Here is an 11315-nt window from a genome sequence, read left to right as displayed (position 1 = left end):
GCACATATTTTTAACTAGTGCAATTTTATCTACAATGGAGTAAATGTTATTTTGTGTGCCAGGCATTGCAATACTGTTCATTTCCCTTTTATCATGCAAACATGCCAATTTTATCTTTAAAAAATCCTTTATTGGGTCACATTCACGTTGCCCTCCCACCCAAATTAAGGGGAGAAAAGTCAATAAAAGAGCCCCTCAAGATTTCATAATTATGAACATAAAGCTCCTAGATAATAGTGTATAGGCTGAATTTTCAGATTTATATAGAAAAAATTATAATTTACATAGGTGTCTTCCTCACCGATTACAACACAATGTGAAGTTACACTACTCTGAAATTTGTACCAACTGTACAAAAACCATGAAAAAAATTATGTTCTTCATGTCCTGAGAGCCTACACATTTTTGAGTAATTTAAAAGGGTAACTATGAGAGCCTGACATTTTTCTGTATCTCACCTCTTCTGCCTCTCTATCTGCAGGATTTGTAAATCAAAGTCAGTAACATCTTTGTAGCAAACGTCTCATCTATCTCCCCCTTCTTCTCTCCTAACTAATCCTACTCAATTTTCTCTCATCTTCCTGAGCATTCTCCATGAACAACATTGCAAGTTGGTTTAAAAAAGAAAAGAAAGAAAGAAAAAGAAAAAAAAAGGAAAAAGAAAGTTTTACAAGGGTTTTTTTTGCTGGTTAATTATTTACTGGTGGAATCACTCCACCAGGAGTCTGATTTCATTGGCTAGCAGTTGGTTTCCGTTGAATAGGCCCCCTGCGAGCTTGGTGAGCAGCTCTCGTTCTGTGGTTTCAGGATCGCTGTCAACAGAGCTGGAACTTGCGCTCATGTTGTCGACAGAAGTATTGGCTGGGAGATCCAACTCCGGCTCACTAGTCTCACTGGCCGTGGACACCACAGAGAGCAGGGACATACGCCGGGTGAGCCGGCCAGAGGGCAGAAGGGAGGCGGCATAGTCCGCTATGATACAAGCTACATCTAGATTACACGCCTTATCAAAGGCAATGAAACCTACATTTGCATTGGCCTCGCAGACACAGAAAGAGCTGTCATCTTTCATCAACAGGTCAATGCTACACACATCCGATCCCAGGATGTTAGACACCTGCATAGCTAGCTGCTTCCCTTGTTCACTCAATGAGCACATCATCCCGACACCACCTAGTGAGCAGTTTCTTTGCATCCTCCCATCTGTTGAACAGTGTAACATTGTGCCAACCGCACGACATCCCACGACAATGACACGTACATCCCTTCCATGAGACTCTTTAACATACTTCTGAAATAGGTATGGAGCTTCATGGCGAATAAGATGGCTTAGTTTAGCCAAAGGGTGCTTATCGCGAGCCAAGAAAACTGCTTTGCCTCTATGACCCCGTGTATTCTTCACCACGTTTAGGAACTCCAGTACTTCTGCTTCATCAATCATTTTAGCAAAATTTTCATGACCGCCATAAGAGAAAGCATCTGGCAGAGGAACACCATGACCTGCCAACTCTTGAAACATCCAGAACTTATTGACACAGTTCAGGATGGCTTGAGGTCAGTTCATCAACCTGCTTCCCACCTTCTCTAGATGGCGCAAAACAGTGACGTCACTATCACTTTGCACCCAAGGGGTTGGTACTGTCACTACCACCACCTGAGGATAGGCAGTAATTAGTTCTCCATCGATACAAAGACCCAGGTTTCCTTGCTCGATTGTTAGCACCACCTCATCTATCACCACGGCCCTAAAGTCCAGTTCCTCCTCACAACATTTGGCCTTTAATGCTCGTAAGATCTCTTTTGGGGGATACTCTTCACTGATTCGACGATCTGTCAAAAACCACAACTTGGCAGCCACAGAGCTACACATCTTGATCTGCCTGTTTTCCTCTTCTGGGATTACTTCCTCCTGAATATAGACTCTTTCTAGCGAATCAAACTTGTATCCCCTCGCCGGCCTCCCAGCAAAGCCAATTTACTGACACCGGGATGTGGTGAGGGAAAGTACAGCGTTTACTGCAGGGCACCAAGGATGGAGAACAGGCGGCTCATCCTCAAAAGACCCAAACTCTGTATTGTGGTTTTAATTTGCATTTCCCTTATAGCTAAAGATATTAAACATCTTTTCATGTGCTTACTTGCCATCCGTATACCCTCTTTACTGAAGAGTCCAAATCTTTTGCTTTTTTTTTTTTTTTTGTCTCCACATGCACAGCCTATCCTATTATCAACATCCTCCACCAGAGTGGAACATTTGTTACAATTTGATGAACCTACTCTGACACATCATAATCACCCAAAGTCCATAGTTTACATTAGGGTACACTCAGTGTTTTACATTCTATGGGTTTGGACAAATGTGTAATGACATGTATCCATCTTTATAGTATCATATAGAATAGTGCTAAAAATAGTGCTCTGCCTAGTCATTCCTCTCCCCTAACCCTGGGCCACCACTGGTCTTTTTACTGTCTCCATTCGCCTTTTCTAGAATTGTCATGTAGTTGGAATCATACAAGATATAGCCTTTTCTAATTGGCTTCTTTTACTTTGTAATACATATTTAAGATTCTCTCATGTCTATTCATGGCTTGATAGCTCATTTCTTTTTAGTGCTGAATAATAATGCATTGAATGAATTTACCACTGTTTATCCATTCGCTCACTGAAGGACATCTTGGTTGCTTCCAAACTTTGACAATTTGAATACAACTACTATAAACATCCACGTGCAGGTTTTTGTGTGCCCATAAGTTTGTAAGAAACTGTCAAACTGTCTTCCAAAGTGGCTGTACCATTTTGCATTCCCATCAGCAATGAATGAGAGTTCCTTTTGCCCCACATCCTCACCAGCATTTGGTGTTTTCAGTGTTCTAGATTTGGCTACTCTAACAGGTGTGTAGTGGTATGGCGTTGTTGTTTTCACTTGCATTTCCCTGATGACATGTGACGCAAAACATCTTTTCATGTGCTTACTTGCCATCTGTTATATTCTTTGGTGAGTTATCTGTTAAGGTCTTTGGACTATTTTTTGAGTTGTTTGTTTTCTTATTGTTAAGTTTTAAGAGTTCTTTGTATATTTTGAATAACAGTCTTTTATCAGATGTGCCTTTTGCAAGTATTTTCTCCCAGTGTGTGGCTTGTCTTCTCATTCTTTTGACATTGTCTTTGCAGAGCAGAAGTTTCTTAATGTTGATGAAGTCCAGCTTATCAATTTTTTCTTTCATAGATCATGCCTTTGGCGTTGTATGTTAAAAGTCATTGCCATATCCAAGGCTAGGTTTTCTCCTATGTTGTCTTCTAGGAGTTTTATGGTTTTGCATTTTACATTTAGGTCTGTGATCCTTTTAAAGTTATTTTTGTAAAGGGTGTAAGGTCTGTGTCCAGATTTATTTTTTGCAAGTGGATGGCCAGTTGTTCCAGCATCATTTGTTGAAAAGATTATTCTCCATCGCATTTCTTTTGCTCCCTTGTCAAAGATCAGTTGACTATATTTATGTGGGTCTACTTCTGAGCTCTGTATTTTGTTCAATTGATCTATTTGTCTATTCTTTCATCAATACCACACTGTCTTGATTACTGCAGCTTTATAGTAAGTCTTAAAGTTGGGTAGTGTCAGTCCCCCAACTTTGTCCTTCTTCAATATTGTGTTGGCTATTCTGGGTGTTTTGCCTTTCCATATAGACTTTAGAGTCAGTTTGTTGATATTCATACAACTTGCTGTGATTTTGATTGGGATTGCTTTGAATCTATAAAGCAAGTTGGGAAGAACTGATATCTTGACAATATTGGGCCTTTCTGTCCATAAACATGGGATGTATCTCAGCTTATTTGGTTTTTCTTTGATACCTTTCATCAGAGTTTTGTAGTTTTCTTTATATAGATCTTATACATAGTTTGTTAGATTTATACCTAAGTATCTAATTTGGGGGGGTGGTGCTAATGTAAATAATATTATGTTTTTAACTTCAAGTTCCATTCGTTCATGACTGGTATATTAGGAAAGCAATCAACTGTTCTGTATTAACCTTATATCCTACAACCTTGCTATAATTGCTTATTAGTTCCAGGAGTTTTTTGTCAATTCTTTTGGATTTTTTACGTACATAATCATGTCACTTGCAAAAGAAGATAGTTTTATGTCTTCCTTCCCAATTGGTACACATTTATTTTCTTTTCTTGTCCTATTGCATTAACTAACACATATGGTATAATGTTGAAAAGGAGGGGTGAGAGGGGACATCTTTGCCTTGTTCCTGATCTTAATGGAAAAGCCTCAAGCTTTTCATCATTAAGTATGATGTTATCTGTAAGTCTTTTTGTTTTTATTTTGGTTTTTTTTGTAGATATTCTTTATCAAGTTGGGGAAGTTTCCCTCTATTTCAAGTTCACTGAGAGTTTTTATCATGAATGGTTGCTGGATTTTGTCAAATATTTTTTCTGCATCTATTGATATGATCACATGTTTTTTCTTCTTTAGCCTGTTGATGTGATGGATTACATTAATGGATTTTCAAATGTTGAACCAGTTTTGCATAACTAGGATAAATCACACTTGGTCATGGTATATCATTCTTTCTATGCAATGTTGAATTCAATGTGTTAATATTTTGTTGATGAGTTTTGCCTCTATTTCATGAGAGATAATGGTTTGTAATTTTCTTTTCTTGTAATTTTTATCTGTTTTTGGTATTCAGGAAATGCTGGCCTCATAGAATGAGTTAGGAAGTATTTCCTCTGCTTTTTTCTTCTGAAATAAACTGTAGTGAATTGGTATAATTTCTTCCTTACATGTTTAGCAGAATTCACCAGTGAATCCATCTGGGTCTCGCACTTTCTGTTTTGGAAAGCTATTAATTATTGATTCAAGATCTTTGAAAGATACAGGTCTACTTGGACTGTTTATTTCTTCTTGTGTGAGTTTTGGCAGATGTGTCCTTCAAGGAAATGATCCATTTCATCTAGATTATAAAATTTGTGGGCATAGAGTTGTTCATAGTATTCCTTTATTATCCTTTCAATATCCATGAGGTCTGCTTAATTTGAATTTAATTTCCTCTTTGTTTTTCTAATTTTCTAACATGGAAGCTTAGATTATGATTTTAGATCTTTCTTCTGTTCTACTATATGCATTCAGTGTATAAATTTCCCACTAAGCACTGCTTTCTATTGAGATATCTTCAAATTCAGAGATTTCTTTTTTTCCTCAGCAGTGTCTAGTCTACTAATAAGCCCATCAAAGGCATTCTTCCTTTCTGTTACAGTGTTTATTTTAATCTCTAGCATTTCTTTTTGGTTCTTTCATATAATTTCCATCTCTCTGCTTACTTTGCCCATCTATTCTTATAGACTGTCAAATTTATCATTAGATTCCTTAGCATATTAATCATAGTTGCTATAATTGCTGGTCTAATAATTCCAACATCCCTGCTGTATCTGAGTCTGGTTCTGATACTTGCTCTATCTCACCAAACTGTGTTTTTTGCCTCTTATTATGCCTTGTAATTTTTTTCTTGATAGCTGGACGTGATGTACTAGGTAAAAGGAAGTACTCTAAATAGGCCTTTAGTAATGTGGTAAGGTGTGGGGGAGGGGAAGCGTTCTATAGTCCTATGATTAGGTCTCAGGCTTTTAGTGAACCTATGCTTCTGGACTGTGAACGTCACAAGTGCTTATTCATTCCTGAACTCCACCCCCCACCCTTTCTGCTGCAACCCTGCCTTAGGTGGGACAGGATGGCTAGAGTGGGCTGGAATTAAGTATTTCCCTTCCCCAAGGTCAGTTAGGCTCTAATAAAACCTTAACAGGGTAGGCTCTAGTTAAATAGTTTCTCCTGAGGACAGACCTTGTTAAGAAGAACAGAATGATCCGGTGTGTTTCAAAATGGTTCATTTTCTCGTCCCCAGGCCAGAAGCACAAGGGAATTTTTCTGTGATATGCACTTGAGCACACAGTTGAGTTCCTAGACACAAAACTCACAAAAATGTGAAGGCCTCCCTATGATAGGGTCTTCCTGGAGCTTTTATCTCTCAGAGTTGTTCACACTGAGCCTATAATAATTTGTCAATTACAGTTCAGGTTTCTCTACCCCAGCACTGGTTCCCATGGAGGTTTTTGCTTGTGGGTTTCTGCTCTGGCAAGTTGTGATTCTCTGTATTTACCTGCCTGTTTCTTCAATTTTGGGGTAGCAGCTTGCTTTGTGACCTCACGGCTCTTAGGGATCTAAGAAGAGTGGTTGATTTTTCAGTTTGTCAGCTGTCTACTTGTTAACGTGGAGTAGCAACTTCCAAGCTCCTTACATACTGGACTAGTTGTGCCCTGTTTTTAATCCACTAAACAGTGTTTCTCAGAGAGCAGAACTCCTTAATTTTAACGAAGCCCTAGTTTTTAATATCTTCTTTCATGGATCAAGCTTTTGTGTGTTGTATCTAAGAAATCTTTGCCTAACTCAAGGTCACAAAGATTTTCATCTGTTTTCTTCTAGTAGAGTAATCTTTTTAAAGTGTAAATTAGATCACATCAGTCCCTTCCTAAAACTCTCCAAGCATTTTCCCTCATATTGAAAATAAAATCTAAACTCCTGATTTTAATCTACGAAGACCTGCACGATCTTGCCTTCGGCTTCTTCTTTGACCTCTACCTTCTACCCCTTTCTTGCTCGTTGACTCTGCTCCAGCCACATTTGCTTTCTCACTGTTCCACATACCCTACTGGAGCCCTTGTACTTGCTATTACTTCTGACTGGATTACTTTCCTCTTAGATCTTCACATAGCTCACTTATCAACACTGAGGACTCTGCTCAAATACTACCTCCTTGGGGAGCTCCCTTAGACCAGTCTATTTAAATAAGGTCCCGCTTTCATTTGCAATCTTATTACCTCTATTTTTTTAAATTAATTAATTAATTTTTGGCTGTGTTGGGCCTTCGTTTCTGTGCGAGGGCTTTCTCTAGTTGCGGCAAGTGGGGGCCACTCTTCATCGCGGTGCGCGGGCCTCTCACTGTCGCGGCCTCTCTTGTTGCAGAGCACAGGCTCCAGACGCGCAGGCTCAGTAGTTGTGGCTCACGGGCCTAGTTGCTCCGCGGCATGTGGGATCTTCCCAGACCGGGGCTCGAACCCGTGTCCCCTGCATTGGCAGGCAGATTCTCAACCACTGCGCCACCAGGGAAGCCTTTACCTCTATTTTCTTCATTGCATTTATCTGGAATTACTTTATTTATTTGATTACTTGATTTTGATTCTTTGTGCCTCTAAAATGTAAGTTCTTTGAGAGTAATGAGTTCTGTTTACTACTGTTATTCTCTGAGTCAAGAACTATGTCTGGCACACAGCAGATGCTCATTAAATATATGCTGAAAAAATGAATTACACATTACTAAAAACTATACCTAATATCCTGGGAAACTCAAAATATGAGTCTTGGGATAAGGGAGAGAGTAAGATTGGGACAGGTTGGGGCTTATTTTGAAGCAAAAGAAGAATGGATGTTTTCAGTGAGACCACCTGGAGAGAGGAAGTCTGCTGAGCAGGACAGCCAGTTCCCAAGAATGTTAACCCATGCATGATTCCCTCTCCTAAAAAGAGTCCAAGAATAGACCTTCGGCAGCTAAAGCTCATTGCTTTCCTCTAGGGCAAGTGTTATCTCAGGATCTTGAGCTTAGTGTAATTTTAGGTGTCCTTCTGAGCTTCAAACTATATTGCCTCCAATGTAATTATTGACAGGGATGACGTCTTTCAAATTAAATTAAAGATTAAAAGTTTCGGCATGAGAATAGACATATAGCTCAATGGAATAAGATTGAGAGTCCACAAATAAACCTTTACATTTATGGGCAGTTGATTTTCAAGAGTGCTGGGATGATTCAATGGGAAAAGAATAGTCTTTTTAACTAACGGTGGTGGGACAACTGGATATTCACATGCAAAAAAATGAAGTTGGACCCCTGCTTTAAACCATTTACAAAAATTAACTCAAAATGGATCACAGACATAAATGTAAGACCTAACACTATACAACTCTTAGAAGAAAACATACTGGTAAATCTTTATGGGTTAGGAAATAACTTCTTAGATATGGTACCAAAACATAAATGACAAATGAAAAAAATATATAAATTGGACTTGATCAAAATTAAAAACTTTTGTGCTTCAAAGGATGCCATTAAGAAAGTGAAAAAGGCAACTATACTCCAATAAAAAGAAAGTGAAAATGATAACCCATAGAGTGGGAGAAAACTTTGGCAAAGCATATAATTGATAAGAAACTTAGGTTAGAATATATAAAGAACACTTTCATCTCAACAATAAAAGGACAAATAGCCTAATTTGGAAATGGGCAAAGGAGTTGAATAGATATTTCTTCAAAGAGGATATGCAAATGGCTAAAAAACAAAGCACAAGAAAAGGTGCTAAAAATTATTAGTTATTAGAGAAATGCAAAATGAGATATCACCTCATAACCACCAGGATGGCTATAATAAAAAAGATGGACAATACCAAGAGTCAGTGAGGATCTGAAGAAAATGGAACACTCGTTAATTGCTGGTTGGCATATAAAATAGTGCAACCGCTTTGGAAACATTTTGACAGTTTCTTAAAAAGTTAAATATAGATGACCCAGCAATTCCACTCCTAAGTATATACTTAAGAGAAATGAAAACACAAAAACCTGTACATGACTGTTAAAAACAATGTTATTCATAATAGCCAAAAAGTGAAAAAAACTCAAATGGCCATCAACAAATGAATGGATAAACAAAGTGTGGTATAGCCTTACAGTGGACTATTGCTCAGCCTGTAAAAAGGAATGAATAGTGGTACATGCTACAACCTTAGTGAGTCTCGAAAAGGTTCTGCTAAGTGACGAACCAGTCACAAAAGACCATATATTGTATGATTCCATTTATATGAAACATCAAGGCTAGGCAAATCTACATAGAAAGAAAGTAGATAAGTGGTTGCCTAGGACTGGGTCAGGGTACTGGGGGGTTGGGGAAGTGATAGCTAAAGGGTATGGGGTTTCTTTCTGGGGGAACAAAAAAGTTCTAAAATTAGATTGTTATGATTGTTTCACAACCCTGTGAACTTACTAAAAACCATGGAATTGCATATTTTACAAGGGTAATTGTATGATGTGTGAATTATATCTCAATAAAGCTGTTAAAAATGTTTTTAATTAGAAATACCTGCTTTCAGTATCACATTCCTCCACCATTTACTGAGCAACCTCTATGTGCTACATGAGGAAGATGCCAAAGTAGATAAAACATAACGCTGCCCGTAAGCACCTTAACTACAGTTAAGTAAAGACTCCAAATGCATCAACAGAGAAATTGAAACTCAAACAAAACAGTGCAGGATCCAGGAAGGCAGAACAAGCCATCATGCACAATGTACTGGAGGAAATTTTTCAGAGGAGGTGCTTTTTAAACTGAGATACAATGGACAAGTAGGACAATGAAAGAGGAAGCGGGGTTGGGGGGAATCCAGGCTCAGAGAATAGTGTATGTAAAAGCACAAAATCACTGGTGAGCCTGGGGTGTTTGGGAAATTGTAAATTCATTTGGCAAAGGGGTGCATTTCTGGGGGAGTGACGAGAGATCAGTCAGAACGAAAAGGAAAACTGAAGGCTGAAGGAACATTTATGCCATTTTTTTCTTAAAAAAATTTTTTTTTGGCTGCATTGGGTCTTCGTTGCTGCACACAGGCTTTCTCTAGTTGTGGCGAGCAGGGGCTTCTCTTGTTGCGGAGCACGGGCTCTAGGTGCGTGGGCTTCAGTTGTTGTGGCACGCGGGCTCAGTATTGCAGCTCGCGGGCTCTAGAGCACAGGCTCAGTAGTTGTGGCGCACGGGCTTAGTTGCTCCATGGCATGTGGGATCTTCCCGGACCAGGGCTCGAACCCGTGTCCCTTGCATTGACAGGGATTCTTAACCACTGTGCCACCAGGGAAGTCCCCATTTATGCCATTTTAAGAATTCCCAACGTTACGTTACGGGAATGGAGAACCACACAAAAGAGACAATCAGTAACTCTGCAAACAGTGCAGGATGGAGCTGAGCAAGGAGAGGCCGGGGGCAGGGAAACCAGTTCAGAGGCTCTTTTCCAAGATGACCAGGGCAGTGACACTAGGAAAGGTGGCTTGGCTGTGCTCAAGAAACACTCCTGAGAGAGACTACCAGAATGTGTGGAGTAGATTTATTTGGATGAGGGTGAGGGAGGAATCTGAGATGACTCAGGCGTGTCTAATGCTGGAGACACAATTCACTAGGATAGAGACACAGGTGAGAGCAGCATTGGCCGGAGGATAACATGTTTGATTTGAACATGCTATGTATGCTTCAGGTGCCTGCAGGACATCCAGGTGGAGGGTCCAGATGGTTGGAAATATGTGTCTGGAGCTTGGGAGAGCTATCTGGGCTAAGACCCAGATTTGGGAGTCTTTGAGTCTGTAGGTGGAAACCGAAGCCTTAAAGTGGATGAATCGCGCAAGGGAAATGTACAATATACAGAGTCAAGGGGAGAGGGACCTCAGTATTGGGGCCCATTTTATTTTATTTTATTTTTTATTTTTTTAACATCTTTATTGGAGTATAATTGCTTTACAATGGTGTGTTAGTTTCTGCTTTATAACAAAGTGAATCAGTTATACATATACATATGTCCCCATATCTCTTCCCTCTTGCATCTCCCTCCCTCCCACCCTCCCTATCCCACCCTCCCTATCGCACCCCCCTCCAGGAGGTCACAAAGCACCGAGCTGATCTCCCTGTGCTATGCGGCTGCTTCCCACTAGCTATCTATTTTACGTTTGGTAGTGTATATATGTCCATGCCTCTCTCTCACTTTGTCCCAGCTTACCCTTCCCCCGTATCGTCAAGTCCATTCTCTAGTAGGTCTGTCTTTATTCTCGTCTTGCTCCTATGTTCTTCATGACCTTTTTTTTTTTTCCCCTTAGATTCCATATATATGTGTTAGCATACGGTATTTGTCTTTCTCTTTCTGACTTCACTCTGTATGACAGACTCTAGGTCCATCCACCTCACTACAAATAACTCAGTTTCGTTTCTCTTTATGGCTGAGTAGTATTCCATTGTTTATATATGTGTTGGGGCCCATTTTAGATCAGGCAGATGAGAAGAGCTGGCGAGAGAGACAGGAGGAAGCATCTGAGAGTGGAGGGAAGGGGAATGTAGAAACCTGAAGTAGGGTTTGGAGCCATCCCTCAGGAAAGAAAGGAAGACGAGAGTAAGGAGGCTGAAAACGTACAGAAAAATGAGTATTGAACTGATGAAGATGGGGAGACTGGGAGCAGGAGG

General features: G+C 39.7%; 1 pseudogene; it reads right to left on the bottom strand.

The window, feature by feature from the left end:
• Window positions 1–709: 709 nt before the first annotated feature.
• LOC114900023 lies at window positions 710–1870 on the bottom strand (annotated as a pseudogene).
• Window positions 1871–11315: the final 9445 nt, after the last annotated feature.

This window comes from Monodon monoceros, unplaced genomic scaffold, assembly GCF_005190385.1.
Source record: "Monodon monoceros isolate NGI ecotype Baffin Bay Population unplaced genomic scaffold, NGI_Narwhal_1 Super_Scaffold_18, whole genome shotgun sequence".
NCBI lineage: Eukaryota > Metazoa > Chordata > Mammalia > Artiodactyla > Monodontidae > Monodon > Monodon monoceros.
Note: the sequence above shows the minus strand (reverse complement) of the source record. Positions and strands in the feature narration are given on the sequence as shown.